Below are 18,674 nucleotides of genomic sequence, written 5' to 3'. Positions count from 1 at the left end.
CTTTCTCTGCACTCCAGAGAAGTTTTTGTTTGGCCATTAAAATTCAACAGTATCAAAACAATTGACATTTCACTTTTATTGAGGAAAAAAAACTGTTTGTAAAAGGCTAATTAACCTCTATGATTGATTTAGTTTCATAAGTATTCATACCCGTTAAATGAGTCATTTCAAGGGCCACAAGGGACTATCTATAATGTTCACATAATCATAATACGAAACCAGCCCCATTTTGTAAATTTGGTACATGGTCAGGGGAACACATTGACCTATCAATGGTCTATTCCCAATACCCTATAGCAAGACTTGCTATATACACAGTTAATGGAGGTTAAATAAGAAATTCAATCTGTCCTGCCTCATTAGCTTGGAGTTTTCTAACTCAGGATCAGATTAAAATAATTCGCTTCTGTGCTTTCTGTCCAGGCAAAAAAGAAATTGCCTTTTCGCACACACACACACACACACACACACACACACACACACACTCAGACACGCACACACACGCACACACACACACACACACACACTCAGCCTCACACATTCAGAGTGTTCTTATGTAGGTAAAAGTAGCTGACTGCTAGAGTTAGCATTATAGTATCTGGAGTAGAGAGAAGACTCCTACAGTTTTAGGACCCAGAGCAGTAAAACTGAAAAGTCAGTTTAATGTATCTCGAATGCTGATAAATAGCATGACCTGTTCACTCAGTCTTGTGTAATTAAAATCAGATGAACTGTTAGCTTCATTTACCCTGATGCACACACAATCTCTCTCTCTCTCTCTCTCTCTCTCTCTCTCTCTCTCTCTGTCTGTGAAACACACTCAACAATATATGCTGTCACATAAAAACTATACATTTATCATCATCTCTCTGGCTCTCTCATAAACGCATAAAAGACTATATATATTGTCTCTTGAAGTCCTATATGCAATCAACGAGTATTATGTTTAACTGTGCAAATAAAACGGCTGCATTTTCACGTTTTCTTTCTCTCAATCCATCCCCTCTCTCTCAATCCTTCACCTCTCTCTCTCTCTCTCTCTCTCTCTCTCTCTCTCAAAAACAGCCGCACACTCATTTTCCATTGATTGCAGCGTGAGAGGCATCAGCCCTGTCCCTGCGAAGTGTAATCAAATTTTATTTAGTGTTCATTGCTGAACATTTGCAGCGTGCCGCATCGGTTCGGTTTAATTTGTCAATGAATACTTAATTATCTTTAATGAGAACATTACCCAGGAGACGGTGGACCACTGGGTCCTTGGGTTTCAGTCGTTTTTGAGTTATTTGTGTTGGAAAAGGTTCAGATCAGGCAGACAGACGCTTACCCCACAGACAGGGTTAGGCTTGTGAGAGGAGTCTGCTGCATGTTATATACACCAGTTCTCCGCATCCATCCAATACAGTTGGAGCAGTCTTAATATGACTGTTAGAAAGTCTCCTTGGAAACACAGTTTACTCATGAATAATTCGACAGTAATATGTTGAATGAGAGTTAAAATGCTCTTGGACAGGCTTTATCTCATTATCTGTTTCACGTAGGCTGTGAAATCCACACACCGGTGATATTTCATCATTGGCTGAACGGCACAGAGATGTTTTTATATATTTATTTGTTTATTTATTATAAGCATGGCAAGCGATAGTATGCAGCTGGTTATTGATCATGTTGTTTTGCGTCTGCAGAGCAAATGCAGGGCGTTTATAAAACAGACATGGTCTATTGATAGAGCGGGAGAAAGAGAGAAAGAGAGAGAGAGAGAGAGAGAGAGAGAGATGGAAAGCAGCTGTCAATACACATATCTTTACACTAACCCTCTCTCAGTCTTTCTCTTCTTCTCTTGCTTCCTCCATCTGAAACACATTCATTCTGCCTTCACTGTTGTTTGTTGCTGTGTCTCTCTGAGGCTTTTTCTTTCCATTTGTTTGCTGCTCTTAACTTCTCTCTCTCTCTCTCTCTCTCTCTCTCTCTCTCTCTCTGTCTCTTTCTCTCTCGATCTCTCAATTTGAAACCAAACTGACAGTGACACAAAGGCAATTAAACAGAGATTGGCTGTGTGGACTGCCTCTTGTCTGCTGACAGACTAAAACACAAACAAATGGAGCACCTCACTCTCTTTCCCAGCACTCCACTGTGCTCCACTCCACTCCTCCTCTTCTCTCTCTCTCTCTCTCTCTCTCTCTCTCTTTCAACTGAGTCACAAGGCCCCTTGACGATGACATTAGCAGACATCCCTAAGGATGTTTGTGCACTCATTAAGGGAATTGAGGAAATCCTCTTTTGGAGAATAATGCAAAAAAAAAAAAAAAAAATAGTTGGGAACAGGAGCTTGGAAACAGTTACAGTTCGCTGTTTTGGCATCTGTTTACTCTCTCTTCCAATTCAATGTCTTCTGACATCAGCCAATACGAGTATCGTTTCATTCCACTTTAACTGCTTCATTATAATGCGACGGAATAAGAAAACAATGGGCCATTTGGGCTTTTTCTAATGGATTGTGGGTTATCAGAACCGTAGCATGAACCAAATAAATCCACCAAAACTGTCTCTCACCGTCTTGTCTTCCCTCGACCGTGATCATCTTCTCCCTAGATAATTTCCTAACATAGAGCGAGGGTGACCTGTGAGAATCCTCCAGTGTCTGCAGCGGCATGCGTGGAGTGTGAGGGGTTTGATTATCGCCGCACGTCCTCTCTAAACTCAGCGGGATTTGAACACACAATCCCTTAGGGCTTTAACGAGGCTTAATATACAGAGTGATGGCTAAAAGGCCAAAGAGAATACTCTCTGATTGCTAAGACTGCTCCTGTAAGCGTCGAGGGCTACGATCACTCCTGCCTATTCAGAGAGGGCTGAATAAGATGAATAGCCGCTGATGGCTTTTTCAGGCTTTGAGTAATAACTGACGAAATGGCTTTTGCCTGGCCCTTGATTTTTTTTTTTTTTTTAAACTGATAAATGATAAAATTGTTTGCAGTTACGTTTTCTTTCTCTGTCTCTGTCTCTCTCTCTCTCTCTCTCTCTCTCTCTCTCTCTCTCTCTCATTTGGTGTTTATGATGTTCAGATATTTGAAATGAGTGTTTTGCAGATGTCAACATTAATGTTTGATGCTAAAAATAAATCTAATAATGAAAAACGTTACCATGAAAGTTCTGGTTTAGCTTCCAGTAATGCTGAGTAATTCTGCAGTGTGTTTAGTGTGGGTATGGGTGAGTATAGGTTATGCACAGGACTATGCCTAATAAGAAATTGGGCAACATTAAACGTGAATTATGGGCTACATCGTGTTAGCCAGACGAGTTTTAAAACATAACAATGGTGTTATGAATGTTATTTTTTGACTTTCTGCTATCGCTTGATTCTCAAACATTTATATCTTGTTACCATTTCATTTCCCTGAAGATATCTTATGAATAATGCATCCATGAACCTCAGAGAAAATCTTTAAATATTTCAAATAAAACGTGACTACTACGCTGTTTATGTAAGCATCAAAAAAGATGGCTAGTTCTTCCCTTTCAAAACCCTCTCTCTCTCAAATTCGAATTTAGATAGCTTTATTGATGGAGATTAGAGTCCCCCATTGTAGACAGACCGTTGATAATGCTAGTAATGCTACTGCCTTTAACATAAACGCTACTCTTTCTCACATACGTGGATTTCAATGATTTACGCACAATAGCCATATCTTAGCTCATCCTGTAAATGGGCTTGATGTGAACCTGGCTCGTGTAAATCTACTTCATCACTGTAACAAGCTCACAGACTCCGTAGCCTAGTCGCTACAAAAGGCAGTTTCTTTTGATTAATAGGGTCTGGGTGACATTGCTTAGACCCCTGCCTTTCCCTGGGCCTTCACACCATCTGATCCGTGCTAGTCTGGTCAGCAGGGGGGAAAACACCTGCCTGCCTGCCTGCCTGCCCACTAAGAGACGGAAAAGCCATTACAGTTATCCTGGAGCCAGAGTCATAACACCTCCCCGGGCGTTACTTATTGCCTTCTCCTTTGAAAGATGAGTCATTTAACAAGAGTTAAGAGGATGAAAATGATATATTTTATCTCGGCCCAAGTCAGCTCAGTATGTATCAAGGGTTTTTTTTTTTCATTGGCATCGCTTGTTTAAAGACAGGATGATAAAAGCGTAGAGAAGCAACCCAAAGAGTCAGCTTGACGGTGTTACTGAATCCTTCTGAACAGTCTCTCAGGGTTTATTAAATGAATCGCTCCTGCTTTTATTTGTTTTTGTTTGGTGCGTTTAGCTGTCGGGGACATGCATTAGCGTGTTTAATGAATGATACACTAAGACACTGTCTGATAACATCTGATGTGTAGTTGTTAACAGCTGATAGATTAAACATGTTTTTTAAAATGAATGCTATTTTCTGAATATGCCACTTCAGAATGTTTTCTGGTGTCTCTGTTTTAAAGAATTAGACAGACAAGCTTTCACTTTTGTGTCTTTAATCATAAAAGTTGATTGACATGAGAAATGGTTTGTGGTGATTGCAACTCAGTAGGGTAATCTCTGTGGTTGAAAGGCAAATCTTTTCCATTACATTAGCCGAGAGTTTTCCACATAGTCATAGTTATCATTTAAATTTGAACATATATATAATATAGGAATTTAATGATAATGAGTATTTTTTTTAAAATTTATTTTATTTATTGCTTTTGTAACATTTATAACCTTGTGATCCTCAAAAGTGAGATGTGTTATGAGTCATTAGCAGTTGTATTGCGCTCTCTAGTGGCAAAACCCCACAAATGCAGTATTTTTGTTTTGTTTTGTTTTTCTCCAGGTATGTCTTCCACATCAGCCTGACCAATACAGTATCAACACAGGTGTTTCCATAAAACAGTAGACAAACTCCAAATAGGCATTCTCATATCATATAAACACATCTTACAAGTGGAAGAAAACAAGTCCACTTGTTTTATTTTGGGAACAGAACATGAGGGAACAGTCGACCTGCCACGTCCTTCTCAGTTCGCACGGTTCGGCAGGCATATTCGGTCTCTCTCCCTGCAAAAAAAAAAAAAAAAAAAGAAATATTCATAAAAGACATCAGGCACTCTCAGCTACCTCTGTTTTTCCCGTATTTCATTGGTTGGAGTCTGAGCAAACTTGGCAGCATTTTAAATCACACTGCTGCCATGTCTTTCAGCACCAGGCTAAATGTCAGTGCAGGGTTATGATGTTACTGTAATGGGACATATGAGGAATGGTCCAGTGTTTTGGCACTTTGTCTGGGCTTGGCTCAGCGTTTGTGGCTGTGGTGAGACTCCTGAAGACTGATTTTCAGTGTGGATGAATGCTAGTGAGTGTGTGTGTGTGTGTGTGTGTGTGTGAGAGAGAGAGAGAGAGAGAGGCACGCAGAGTGGTGTGATTGTGTGTGTGTGTATGTGTGTGTGTGCATGTACCTGTGTGTGTGTGTGTGTGTGTGTGCGCGCTAATGCGTGTGTGTGTGTCTGTGCATGTGTGTGTGTGTGTGTGTGTGTGTGTGTTTGTGCGTGCGTATGTACGTATGTATGTGTGTGTGAGCCTATGTCTGTGTGTGTGTGTGTGTGTGTGTGCGTGTGTGTGTGTGTGTGTGTGTGTGTGTGTGTGTGTTTGTGTGTGTGCGTGTGCATGTAGCACTCAGAGTGATGTAGTAACTCAGTGAAGTGAGTAGAGTGTATCTCTGAATCACAGATCTGTTGTCATGGAAACCACCCAGAGTTGAGAATGGAAGGCTGTGACAATCAAGAGATAGAGCACAGATTTAAAGCAGTACCTCTACTCATTCTCTTACATCCATTACTTTAAACTTAACCATGCACTTTTCCTTTCCATCAGAGCCAAACACAACCACTGAATATTCACAAGATTTGTGGCTTTCTACATCCAAGTTGACTGAATGGAGAGCTCCTCTGGAACAGTTTGATTAATGTGCTAGAAAAACTTGAAATTACTTTCCAACATCACTTGTTTATAAACCATATTTTAAAGTCTCCACTCATCATTCATCATGACGAGTAAGCTCTTTCTTTCCACGCTGAAGCGTTGCACCTTAGCCAAGTTATTTCTCTCCACTCAGCCGAACCAAACAAATCTCACTGTAAGCTATTTCAAAGATTTTTGACTATTGAAAGTTGACATGTCAGATGTCTTCCTTTTTTCTTTTTTTGCATTGTTTTGATTTTACCCTCAGTAAACACACACACACACACACACACACACACCCCCCAAAAAAACAGCCAATTGTAAGAAATGTCCAAGTCAACCAACAGGTGGCAGTATTGGTGTAAAAACCCTTAGAGTCCGTCCCGGGCGCCACCCTTTTTTTAACCACGGAGGATTTGGGCACCTCTTCTCCATGCATGTCACGCCTCATCACAAAACATCATACCCCAAGCATCCCACACACTCTAACAGGCAGGGTGACATTTGCCGAGGTTATGGTGGTATCCACACAATAGCTCCTCGCATCCACAACACAACACACAGACAGATAGACACACACACACACACACACACACACATAAACACACACACACACACAACACAGAATCAGCATGTCCATCACTTGGCTGGCCGGAGCAGGCATGAAAGCCCTTTGCCTGTCTGCTGTGATGGAGGCTGCTCCTCTCTGCTGCCTTTGGACAACCACTCCAGTGGCTCCCAGCGCCGCCTGTTCTTTAGGATTCAGCGCACGTCTGTCTCTCTCAGTTTGGGAAGAGTGGACCCCAGTGGAAGGAGGGAGGGAGGGAGGGGTCGCTCCACTTCCATCTCAACACAGAATATTGATAGTGGTGTTACGTTCATTTTGTGCATCCCGGTGTTTATCTGCTCGAATACAGAATTTTGTTTGTATGTGTGTGTGTGTGTGTGTGTGTGTGTGTGTTGTGCATCACAGCGACTGCTTTTGACTGTCTATGACTACCTATTTTGTGTGTGAATACCAATTTTGTGTGTGTGTGTGTGTGTGTGTGTGTGTATGTGTGTGCGTGCACACACAGGTTTTCATGTGTGTGAGAGAGAATGAGTGAGTGAGTTTGAATGTGCGTGTGAGCGCTTGTGTGTGTGTGTGTGTGTGTGCATTGTGCATCACAGTGACTGTTGGACGGAGTGTCTACATTTGAAAGAGATATAGGTCACAATGGGCATACTGAAAAGGGAGCCGCATTTATCCATATAGTTTATTTATTTATTTATATATTCATCTGTTTATTTTTCCTCCTGTTTCAGCAGAAGATGAAAGAAGAGAGAGAGAGAGAGAGAGAGAGAGAGAGAGAGAGAGCGAGAGAGAGAGAGAGAGAGAGAGAGAGAGAGAAAGTGGTTGAGGCTCCATGCTTAATGCCACAGACTCTCTGCATGTGGGAGAAGAGGAAAATATCACCATGGAAACACTCATCATCCAGTCTAGCCACCTACCTCTGGTTTACCCCCCTCCATGTTTCTCTCTCTTTTTCCTCTCCATTTTCTCTTCGTTCCTGTCTCTATCCCTATTCCTCATATTCTTTCTCTCTCTTTTTTTTTTTGGATCTGCCTCCTTTTCTCCCCTCTCTCATTTCTTTTTGCCTCATTCCTTTATTCCCTCTATCCCCCCCCCTCACCCCATCAGCCACTGTCTAGCCCTGTATATTTTATCTACCTTTACCTCTACCATCTACCCCCCCTCTTTGTCTCTCTCTCTCTTTTTCTGTCCATTACATCTTTCTCTCCTTCTCTCCTCCGCCGCCCCTCCCCCCTCTCTGTGTAATGGGGGTAGCTCAGCATTGGAGACTTGTGAGGTGTGATATGTCTTTCCTGGGAAAATCCATGATTCTTTCCCACTTATCCAATCCAGGAGAAATCCAGGGCTTGGTCTCAACTCCCCTCCTCCTCCTCCTCCTCCTCCTCCTCCTCCTCCTCCCATGCACTGTCCGTTTCCCTGCAGGCATTCCAACATGCATGTGGCCACACTAGACGAGCGTCTCCCCCCAACCCCCCAATGTGCTACGTGACACTGCTATACTCCCTCTGGAGTCTAGTCCCCATCTGGTTTTAATGGAAATTTGACCATTTTTTAGCGTTCATTTCAGATATATTGTATGACTGTTGCTATTTGTTTGGTTGTTGGTTTTTTTTATTTTAAATATTTTGATAAATAATTGTCATGACAATGTCCAGTGTTTGTCATGACAACAGAATCTGGTCATTTCTCTCCAGGTTCCTCTAGAACAGTCAATGCTGTGCTTTTCTCTCTCTTACATAGAATCATAACGTTAAACATCCTCAAATACCACAAATAACAGACGGCTTTAGGTTACTGGCACACAGTTGCCCATACATACACACAGACTCTCTCTCTCTCTCACACACAAACACACACACACACACACATGCATACACATGTATTCTCTTCAGCATCTTCTCTGGGGCAGATGGTTGGCCTTTTCTTACTTCTCTCTTCTTCATGAACCATGTCTCAAATTTCTTTCTAAAGATGTGAAAACAGGGCTTGGAGAGCTACAGAGGAATGTGTGTGTGAATGTGTGTGTGTGTGTGTGTGTGTGTGTGTGTGTATGTGTGTGATTGGGTGTGTGTGTGGGGGTGTGTGTGTGCACCTTTGTGTATGAGAGTACCGTTCTGGGTACTTGCATGTGTCTGTGTGCATGGGCGTGTGTGTGTGCGTGTGTGAGCGTGTGTGTGTGAATACACCCAAGCGATGATGTAAAGTGAGAAGTTAACCCTAACCCTTAGGAGATGTATGTAATGGTGACGGGGCGACGCAGGGATTTCTCTTAAAAACCTGGGGGAGTACGATTTCAGACAACCTCCTGAGCTTCATTAGACAGTCAAACACACTTAACGCTGCGTATTTCATACCACTTTCACAAGATCTCCATTTTCACTCAAATACCCTCTCAACAGCCTTCCTACCATTCCTGACCCAGATTTGCAAGAATGAAAAACGTACAAAAAAAAAGAAAAAAAGAAAAAGAAAGAAAAGAAAAGAGAAGAAAACTGACGTGAATTTGATGTAATACGTACAGAGGAAAAAAAATATATACTGCTGTTATTTAATGGTACAATCAACTCATTCTGTTTTCCTTTCTTCTTTCTTTTTTTCTTCTTCCTCTTTTTCTGAACGGCGTGATAGTCTATGAAGACTTTTGGCTGTCTACAGTTGGGGTGTGGGAGATCAGCACTTTGTTTTTGTTATGTTAACTTAAGTCATTAAAAAGTCGTTTGGCGGTGTGTGCGTGTGTTAACGACAGCATACGCTCCGTTATCTTTGGAGCGCCTGATCTGTCCTTTTCAAACAATTCCAAGTGTTTTTGCTAAAAATGAAAACCCGATTAGGTTCCAGGCTTGGAAAATCAGACTGCGCAGTGGAATGCTGCATTGTTTTGTTTGGGGTTTTTTTTTCCTTTGTGTTTTCTGTTTTTGTTGTTTTTTGTTTTGTTTTGTTTTTTTGCTGCTACTGCACTTTTACAGACAAGCTGTAATTGACAAAATCAGTGTGTGACTTTTCCTTTCATTTTCCAACACATACGCATCAGAATGAGTGAAGAGTTAATAGTTTCATTTGTAGTGAAGGCCTCAGGCAGTCAAAACAATGTCCCAGTTACTTGAGTGAGCCTCTGCCTGTCCAAGTAGAACTGCCTTAGCATTCTCATGCTTACTGAAATTACAGCTCTGCTCTAATGCACAGGGTCTATTTTATTTTATTTTGTTTTTATTTTTCCTCACCATTTTGTGAAGTGATTTGTTCAAAATCCTTTCGAGTCAGTCTCCAGTCCCTTAGGCGCAGCACTCCAGACTGGTTTGTCTGTTGACCGCTGAGAAGAACCGTTTTCTCTTTCTTTCTTTTTTTTTTTTTTTCGATGAAGGAGCTGTGAATTTGAAATTGGACCACTCACTCTTAACTCACAAAGACTGCAAACGGCATAAACACTGACTTTTTTTTGCATTGTTATCCGAATTGCGCATTGGAAATCCATCTATCTGACAAAGCTTCATTTGGTGCAATAAGTGGGTACGAGTCAATAGGTAGTTCTTAGAACGTGCTAATGGCTAACAGCAAACAGATTCGTTTCCACGCTCTTGTGGAACCTCGCGACTGAGACTTCTTGCAAGGGAAAAATTCTTTACCCAAGATCCTTTCTTCTTTCTACCCACTCCACCCCACCCCCACCAGCACTCTCCATCTCTTTCTTCCCTCTTCTCTCCTCCTCTCCAGCTCCCTCTCAGGTTTTTTCTTTCCTCTCCTGCTTCCCTGTAGGATGAGGAGACAGTCTCTGTGCTGTAATTATGGAGCTGAGCCTCTCTGGGTTTTAGGCCTCCCTGATCAATTACAGGTCAGGGTGTAAGGCTTCACTTCCCTCTGGCAACACTCTTTCATCTGCTCTCTCTCTCTCTCTCTCTCTCTCTCCTTGCCTCCTCTCTCTTTTTTCACCCCATCCACTGTATCTCAAATTGCACATCTCTCTCTTTCTTACTCTTTCTTGTTCTTGCTCTGTCTCTTTCTTTTCTCTCTCTCTCCCTCTCTCTCTCTCTCTCTCTCTCTCTCTCTCTGACTCACCTTTTTATCCTTTCTTTTGGTCTATTAATAAGAAGGCTTTATCATCAAGTTGCAAGTTGCCTTGCGTAAGTCATTCATACACAACAAGGTTAAACATTCATTCAGATTCTCACAGTGGCAATGAATTATTTCATTGTATTAACACATTTATTGTAATGCATCTTTAGAACCCACTGTGAAAATACATCATTTTCCCAAAACTGAATTCCTAAAATGTTACTTCCTGCTTGTATCGACTTTAATGCGTTTGCTGTTAAGAATTTATTAATGCATTGAATCGACACACTATCGGATTCAGTGTCAGTTAGGAATTTGTGAATAACGACCTTCACAAGGTGTAGCTGTGCTCTTTAGGGTGGATGCTGTGGGGTGTTCTGTGGAGCGGGGTCGATTGTTTGGGCGGGGGGTGGAGCAGTCGTGGGCATTGGAAGCGCGTAGCTCTGCCAGGGCTGTGTGCCCGGCTGGCAGAACGAGTGACACTGCGTGGCACTGATGGTACTAAATCATGGTAATTAGGCGCTAGACGCACCCCTGTGATTAGGGCATCCTGCAAGCTCCAACGTCTGTTTAACACACACCACACAGGCTCCTGTCCAAATACACACACAGAGAGAGAGAGAGAGAGAGAGAGAGGGAGAGAGGTAAGGAGAGCTGGAGAAAGGTAGATGAAGTAATGGATGAGTAATGGATGTGCAGTGTGTGGCAGAGGCTAGAGAGGGTAAGACAGAGAGAAAAGAAAGAGAGAAGTTCTACAGAGGAGAGAAACACTGTCAATAAGGAAGAGACAGGATACTGTGGGTGTAGAGGTTGGGAGGGTATGGGGAAAGGCTGGTTACTATTTGGTGGAGTGTGAATTGGACCAGATAAAGAGGAAATAAGGAAGAGTAAGACCGGGCTGAGAAAGTGGGAGATGTGTGAATCTGTTTTTGTGTGTGTGTGTGTGTGTGTGTGTGTGCTGAGACCTGTAATTCAAGCCAAGAATACATACCTGCAACATTCAAATTATTTAACACAATTTCAGCTTAGAAAACCACTTTATCTGGTTCATGCCTTTGACCGGCTAACAAAGCAAGTCATTTCAGAGGCTGAGAGAGAGAGAGAGAGGGAGAATGAGTGAGAGAAAAAGAGAGAGAGAGAGAAACAGTTTTTGATTACAAATTCTCAGCAGTAGGGCAGAGTACTGTGCAATATTTCCTGGGGTAATATTGTAAATCTCTGTGGACGGAGTCATGGAGAAACCATGCTGAAGCGACCCACTTAATGACCGTTAGTCCCGGGCTGTGAGTCACAGAACTGCACACTGGAAGTCAGAGTTGCTTTGGGCATTATTTGGTGGAACAGGTTTGTGTCTGTCTGTGTGTGTGCGCGTGTGTGTATGTGTGTGTGTTTGCGTGTGTTTGTGTAGAAAGCACCATTCGCATTTTCAGCAGGACCTGTTGTAATAGAGCGCATTAACCCGATTATCCAAACGCGCTCCTGTAAGCCAACACATAGAATCATATGCCCTGACACACTGCGCCATCCTCACTAACCTTTTCACCCTGCTCTGGAGAAAAAGGAGAGAGAAAGACAAAAGCTCCAGGAAAGGACCATGGAGGCCATCAGGCGTAGTGTGTTTTCTTGTTACAATATACATTTTTGTTTGTTTGTTTGTTTGTTTGTTTTTCAGATCACATTTTTTTCTCTTTTTACAATCCCTTGGCCATCTTAAACTGGAGCTGTTCAAATCCTCAGGAACTACATTTCTTTTCTTTTTTTGTCTCTTTTTTTCAGAAGACCAAACCCTACCCATTTTTTTTCATTACAATTTTGAAATTGTGTTGAGCATCTGAACACCACGGGAAAGTTTTAAAGAATTATTTGCAAATTCATTCTCAGACAGATTTTTGTTTTGTTTGTTTGTTTTTTAATTTAAAAGAAAGCAGATGTCATAAACAATGATTTTGCCACGATTCAGGGAATCATAATTCAAGAAATTCTAGGAATTTCTCTGTCCTAAATACATGGTAACACATGCATTCAATTACAGTCCGTCCCATTCAGTCAGCAGGCTCTTAAAGCAGATGACATTAAAGAGACGGAAACAGAATTACAGACACACTGTATCATGTCATTTACTTACACTTAGTCATGGTATGTTTGGGGTTTCTGAATGTGTTCGTGGGGCTTATGAATATATTTGCATTTTGTCATATTCAGCGTTTGGTGAAATAGTGAATGTAAGAGTTGGAGGCGGATAAGGTAATCTTTCAAAACAAACTCGATAGAATAGATGAGCTCCATAAGAATGCATGGCAGCCTGATTGGGGGATTGATTGCTTCTGTCTGGCATGAGTGGGCTTGGGGGTTATTAACTTTGTCATCTATTAGCTACAGTTTCTAATAACCCCTACGACTGTACTCGTGCACGTATGCGCGCACACACACACACACACACACACATTACAAATTCCACCCTGTCCAATATATTTATCCAATATGTGTGTCTATATCTCCCCCAGCCTGCGTAACACAGATAGGATGTCCTTTAATGGCAGTTGCACTGACATTAAGAGTGTGGAGAGTAGTGGGGAGTCCACCCACCATATCCAGCTAAATATGGCACTGGTAAGAACACTGTGTTCAACGTTCACTACAAATTAAAGACAATGTCTCTTGGACTACAACTGTATCCTTCTTTCTCAGTAACAGTTACTGTAGGTATATACTGTCAGCACTACAGGTTACCATTAAGTAAGTGCCTTTAGCTCTTTTTTCTCTCTCATTCTCGGTTCTTGACATCTCTATTAAAAAAGGGAAAGAATGCCCTACATCAGAGTGGAGCGCTTCAAAGAAAACGATATTTGGATGAATAGGGAATCTGACACGAGATTTTTATTTATTTTTTTTTTTGCATTTGCAAATCCAAGTTTTTATATTTCTTCACCGTAGAGTTGGGTTTCAATTCTCGGAGCGGTGTTTCGACTCTCAGTACGTCTTTTTTGTTTTATGTATCCGTGAGACGGTCTGGGCGTGTGGGTCGGTGAAGATACACAGATGTGAGGTCTCCCTAAGCTGTGTGAAACAGAACTCCAACCTGTGGCCAACCCCGCCGTCGCCCCCCCCCCCCGTGGGCGCTGTCCAGAGACAAGCAGAGAACAACTCTTCTGCCAATCTGGGTCACTGAAGCACCATCTGTCTTGACAAGATTACTGCGGAGTAGGACAAGAAATCCTTTCTCTTTGGCCAGATTAAATATGAAATATAGGACAGGGGGGAGAGAGTGAGAGAAAGAGAAAGAGAGAGAGAGAGATAGAGAGGGAGAGAAAGGAGAAAGGGAGAGGGAGTTGATTTGACAATGTCTGGCCAGCTCCCTGGACAGAGGCCACTGACCAGGTCAAATTTGACTCAGAACTGCCAGCGACATCACCTCGCCAATTCCTGTAATGAAACACTCGTTTCTACCTGAATGATCACTGCTAGGCAGTTCAGCGCTATTGTTTATTGATTTTGCTTTATCGTTTTTTCTTACACCTTTATACATGGGTATTTGCACATGCAGAAAATCTACAAAACACTTCTTATTCAACCAACATTCATCAACGTCCTAATGAGTAGAGTTGAGTCAAATATTGAATCCTGGCGTGAATATAATTTGTGTTGAAGTGTGTGAGCCTTTGTGTTTATGTGTGTGTGTGAGTGCGTGTGTGTGTGTGTGTGTGTGTGTGTGTGCAGGTGAGAATACACTCTGCTAGTTCTTGAAATGAACACGTCGTATGAAAGTCGATGCCGTCACCATGGAAACCGTTTCCCCCTCTTGCTTTCTTCTCCTCATCATTCTTGCAGCGCGTCGAGTGGCGTCTCTTTTGATGAGGCGCTCTCACAAAATGGCAGTGTCTGTCTCAGCTCTCTCACTCTAGATTTCTCACGACACATTCATTTCTTTTTCTTTTTTCTTTTTTCTACGTCTTTTTCTGCCTCTTGCCTTTACTTTCTCTAGTTTTCTCTCTCTCTCTCTCTCTCTCTCTCTCTCTCTCTCTTTCTCTCTCTCTCTGTGAACTGTTACAGGTGTCAACATCTTTTTTCTCTTGAAGAGAAAACCACACATATTGAAACCATACTGTTAATGTCTGGCTCATAATATCATAACTCCTCATCATTACGATTAAATCATTACAATTACCCAGTCACTTAGACTTTGAACCAGCATCATTCACATATGAACAGTCTGGTGTTAACAGTTTACAAAGGCTGATGTTTAAGTGTGATAGGCCAATTAGATGAGTGAAGAGTGTGGCAATGTCCATATGAGCTGATTGGCGCTGACGTGCCCACAGCGACCTCACGGAGTGACGGGCACTGGGAGGCTGTCAGTTCTGGAGCTCTGCGTGACATCAGGCCATGGAGAAGTGTGAGGTGGAACACAGCTGTGTCAGACGCTCAACCCTCTCTCCATTCTTTTCACTCAGTGTGTGTGTGTGTGTGTGTGTGTGTGTGTGTGTGTGCGGGCTTGTGTGTGAGTGTGAGTGTGAGTAAGAGTGTGTGTGTGTGTGTGTGTGTATGCATGTGTGAGCGTGATTGTGTGTCTGTGTAAGAGTGTTTGTGTGTGTGTGTGTGTGTGTGTGTGTGAGCGTGATTGTGTGTCTGAGTAAGAGTGTTTGTGTGTGTGTGTGTGTGTGTGTGTGTGAGCGTGATTGTGTGTCTGAGTAAGAGTGTTTGTGTGTGTGTGTGTGTGTGTGTGAGTGTGTGAGTGAGTGAGTAAGTGTGTGTATTTGTGAGTGCGTGTTCTCAGGAATGCTGCAGCAGTGAGTTCAGTGTTCAGACTAACGTCATGCACTCAGATCTGTCAAAACAAGTGTGATTTCAGATGGCCGTTTAAGTGATGCAACACCATTCTTACTTGCATGCTTCAAGCATCTTAGCTTGTACAATGCCCTGAGAATATACATATTGTTTATTTCTCACTGTGAGGTCTTTCTGTATTGGGCATTAGGTTTTAAAAGGCATGGTTGTTTGACTTAATTGCTCACAACATGTGTGGTTTCGTACATTAAGTGTCTGTACAGAATAACTGTTTTTATTTGTATATCTTACTGTCGAGTATATTTTATTCTCTCTCTCTCTCTCTCTCTCTCTCTCTCTCTCCTGTGTGTACATCTGTGTGTGTGTGTTTACAAATTGGTAAGGCACACACTCATCCTTTTGCAGCTATAGACAGTACATCTCACCGAATTCCACCACCAGTTTTTTGCCATTAATTCTGTCCCTGTTATTTATTATATCCTATTTATTTATTTATTATTTTATCTATTCTTCTTTCTCTGTTTGTTTGTTTTTGTTTTTGCTTTTTTTTTTAGCTAGTTTTTTTTTTTTTTTTTGCTGCTGTCAGAATCTACCAGGTGATGGTGGATGCAATGTGACTCCTGATTAGTTGCTCTGGCAACCCCCGTGAACGTTCCTCTGGTGGCCATGGCAACGGCTGATGCACGGCAATGTAGCAGGCAGAAGATTATTTAGATTTAGACAGGGGAGGGGGTGGGGCCGGTTTGGTGGGGTCGGGTGTGTGTGTGTGTGTGGGGGGGGGGGGGGTTCTTTTAGCATGAGAATATGGAGGTGGATTGGCGTACCACACCGTCATCCTCAAAATAACCTACAGATCACCAGTAATCCTGTCAATGCATGTGCGTGTTTGTGTGCATGTGCACTGCCTTGTTGTTAGCTCCTGTTCACAGTACATTCCTCTACTGAGATTGGAATCGAATTTTCAACAGGCTTTGGAAGGTAAACAGGAGGTGGGGACATAAGGCTTTTACTGACTGAAATTGGAAGACGTTTCCTAAACAGAGGTAACAGAATCCAGTTAAAAAAAAAAAGGAATGCTTGCAGAAATAAGACACTGTTGAAGTTACACTCTTGTTGTCCAGCAGTGTTGTCCACTGTTACGTAGGTGTGTTTTTTTCTCTCTCTTTTTTTCTCTCTTTTTTTTATGAGGTTAAGGTCATGGTGTCACTTAAGCTAATGCACTGGGACAAGAGTGAGAGAAATGCTTCCATTAGACACACATTTAAAGAACACTGACTGTTTTTTCCTCTGTCAGATATTGACACGAACAATACTCGTCCTCTAGCCCATACATGTGCATCTCTCAACACACACACAGCTAATCGCCTAAGGCTATACACAAGAGGCTAATGGTTGATTCATATAGACTGTGTTCAAAGCAAGGCTTAATCCACGGGTGTGTGCATGTGTGTGTGTGTGTGTGTGTGTGTGTGTGCACGTGCGTGTCTTTTAAAAAAAACACATTCAAGAGAGTATTTATTTATGTATTCGGAATAATTATCCTATTACTCCGAACAAATAATGAAAGCTCTACACTAGTAACACTGCGTCCAGAAGTACAATACCTCGGTTTCCTAAAAAGAGACATCCCTACTAAAGAGAGTGTTAGAAATCAAAGACACAGGCTTCTCAGTGTATCAGCTATCTTCCTCTGACAGTCACCATATGGGTTGTAAAATGTGACCGTGAGATTACCCAGTGTCATGCTCTCTGTAAATAAAAGGTACAGTACAGGAGAGAGTCGCATTGACCCATTTAAAGGAGTCATTTGTGCCCCATACATGCCACCGTTGCTGTAAACATCTATGCTACGATTGTTTACATTACTCTTAACTTAGTTCAATGGTTCTTTTTTTTTTTTTTTTGGCTCTCTCTAATGTTCCAGGTTTTGTCCTTGGTGATTAGAGAGAGTTTGTCTTTAGCATCAGCACACAGAGGATGGACATGGGTGACTTTTCAACATGCTGGCTGTAACTTTTTTCTTTTTCTTTTTTTTCTTTTTTTTTTGACTGTAAAACTGTCGACATATTCACAGATTCTTATATGTGGCCCTCAGTTAGGGAATAAATCCATGGGAAAATTGAAATTCATACTTACATTCCATTTGCTGGCTAGCCCAGATAGCTCCCAGTGAGGATTGAATCAAGGGCTGCAGTCCAAATCAGCCTACCCCGAGAGAGAGAGAGAGAGAGAGAGAGATGATATACGTGAAACTCCCTATATTGATTCATCCCATATGCAGGGAGAGGTCAACGCGGCTCTGGGAATAGAGCCTGTAGGCTTTTATGTGTGCTGAGCGTATGACCAGATTTATGTTTTAATTCTCCTCTTAATTGTGTTTCACATTAAACACAGAGTTCACTGTAATCACTCAGCGAGAAGTACACATATAAAACACAGCGAAAACCAACTCCCTTAAGAGTTCACTCACTCACACACTCAGGTCACATTCCAGACCATTCAGGGGGTGTTTGGTCATGGAATCTGTCATTGGTAGTGGATTGTGGAGTGTGTTCCCTCTTCCAGTTCTTGGCCATTCATGGTCTTCCAAATGAGACTCATCCTCTCTCACACTATCTCTGGACTGTCTGACCTACAGCTGTGAGCGTAGACTATAAACTAGATGTCTTCATGTCTGGTAGAACAAGGTCAAACTTTAAAAAAAAATATATATATATAAATAAAATGGCTGTACTCCAAGAGTGTGCAACTCCCTCTCTTGGCAACATCTATGCTTTATCAGAAGATGAGTAAGTAGAAGGAAAAAGGAGAAGACGATGGTATGGAGGTGTGGTAGTCTCGCGTCACTGACTGACCTTGGTGACAACATCAGCTGCCCCTCCCACTAACTAGCTAACCCTCAAAGAAAGGTTAAGGTAGCTGCCTTAGTGGTAGACCTCACGGGGGTCAAACACCTTCCTCTCTTCCTCTGCCCCCCCCACCCCACCCCCCCCCACCCCTCCTCCTCTAGAGAGACGACTGACGAGAACTCCCTCCGACAGGCGCATCAATAATCCAAACCTCCAACGCCATGCCTTCACTCCAGATCTGCTCAAAGTCCCCCCTCCGTACGCAAGAGGAGAGCAGAGCACAGGAGTGGAGTGAAGGAGGGAGGGAGGACAGACTATTATAAAAAATAAACGACAAATCCCAAAGGGCAGGCTGCAATAAATGTCACTCCACATCAGGGGGAACAGGTTCGTGGAGCGAACACTTGGCCAGAGCGAAAGAATCGTCTGGGTGGGGACGTCCTCTCCTTTCCTCTCCTCTCTCTCTCTCTCTCTCTTCACTAGTTTTTCCATCT

Source organism: Chanos chanos, chromosome 12 (genome assembly GCF_902362185.1).
Source record: "Chanos chanos chromosome 12, fChaCha1.1, whole genome shotgun sequence".
Taxonomy (NCBI): Eukaryota; Metazoa; Chordata; class Actinopteri; order Gonorynchiformes; family Chanidae; genus Chanos; species Chanos chanos.
The sequence above is the reverse complement of the archived record's forward strand: the minus strand, read 5'-3'. Positions refer to the sequence as shown.